Here is a 1,715-nt window from a genome sequence, read left to right on the forward strand (position 1 = left end):
GAAATTTGCCCTATTTGATTCTTCAGAGTTTTAATTGAAACCTCTTGGCTTTTGCACATCAGCCTCAACTCCTCCAATTCATATTTTTCATTCGATAATGGACCTGCATCTCCATGAGATTGTTGTTACTTTCCCTGTGGCTGAAATTATTTTCTTGGTGCAAACTGTTCCTGAAAACCAGGAGGATTGAAAGGCTTTTTGCCAAAATGCTAGTAAGGTTGTTGCATACCACCCTGATTATTGCTCCAGCTGAAGTTAGGATGGTTGCGGTTGTTAGGATGATAGGTGTCGGGAACTGGTTGCTATGACCTCTAAAAGTTGCTCACAAACTAAGCTGATTCGCTAGATATAGCACATTGCTCCGTCGCATGCGAACCTGCACAGAGCTCGCAAATACTAGTTATCTGATGAACACCATAGTTAGTCAGAAAATCGACCTTCATAGTCAACGCTTTTAGCTGAGCAGCTATAGCCGTAGCTGTATCCACCTCCATAATTCCTACTACCTTGCCTTGTGGTAGTCTCTGAGTTGGATTCTGATATTCATTAGCCGCCATCATCTCAATTAGCTAATAAGCTTCCTCATAGCTCTTAGCCCATAAAGCTCCACCTGATGCTGCATCGAGCATAGGTCTTGAATGTATTCTCAAACCATTATAAAAGCAATTTATCACCATCCAGTCAGGAATTACATGATGAGGAAACTTCCTAAGCATCTCCTTGTAGCGCTCCCAGGCTTCACATAGAGATTCACCTGATTGCTACGCAAATTGAGTAAGAGCATTCCTGATTGCAACTGTCTTTGCCATAGGGAAGAATTTAGAAAGAAATTTATGAGCAAGATCCTCCCATGTAGCAATAGAAACTGGTGGTAGAGAGTGCAACCAGTTCTTAGCTTTATCCCTCAAAGAAAATAGGAAAAGTCTCAGTTTCACAGCATCTTCCGAAACACCGTTAAATTTGAAGGTGTTCCAGATCTCAATGAAATCCCTAATGTGCATATTGGGATCTTCCGTTGGAGAACCCCTAAACTGGACTGAATTCTGTACCATTTGAATCGTGCCAGACTTAATTTCAAAGGTATTAGCTATAATAGCTAGCCTGATAATACTAGATTGAATGTCATTGATCTTTGGTTGAGAATAATCCTTCAACACTTTTGTTTCCTGCTGCTGGTTCTCCTATCGCAATAAAAACTTCTTCTTCTACTTTTTCAACTTCTTCAAAAACTTCTTTTTCCTCTTTTTCAACTTCGTCTAGTGTTTCCTTACGAGATTGAGAACATATTCACATACACGCTCTCTAGAGTACCTGAAACACATGAACAAAGTAAACCTTGTAAGAAAATAATCTGAGTCAGTGAACTTTAACGACCACTGATGATAAGCACATAAACTAAATTTAACACCGATCCCCGACAGCGACGCAAAAAACTTGTTCGCACAAAACCACACAAGTGTATACGATCACAAGTAGTATAAGATTAAGTTAAGTTCGTTCCTACAGAGATTGGTTTAAACAAAATATGCACTTATGCAACAATGTATGATTATTATTTACTGCTAAGACAAGTATCAATTTTGAGTTGATTAACTAATTAAAGTGATTATACTAGCATGCATTAACTAAGAGAGTAGAACTGATTACTTATATGAGATAAAACATGCGATTCTAACTTCATTAAATACTTCATTCAGAGTTTCTGCCTATAATCG

The 1,715-nt window shown here is 38.4% G+C and overlaps 1 non-coding gene across 1 annotated transcript; it reads left to right on the forward strand.

Annotated features, from left to right (window-relative positions):
* The first annotated feature begins 687 nt into the window (after window positions 1–687).
* LOC141723054 (small nucleolar RNA R71) lies at window positions 688–794 on the forward strand. The gene has a single exon (XR_012576047.1). It is a non-coding gene; the product is annotated as a small nucleolar RNA R71 (small nucleolar RNA).
* The last annotated feature ends 921 nt before the right edge of the window (window positions 795–1,715 follow it).

This window comes from Apium graveolens, chromosome 4 (genome assembly GCF_009905375.1).
Source record: "Apium graveolens cultivar Ventura chromosome 4, ASM990537v1, whole genome shotgun sequence".
NCBI lineage: Eukaryota > Viridiplantae > Streptophyta > Magnoliopsida > Apiales > Apiaceae > Apium > Apium graveolens.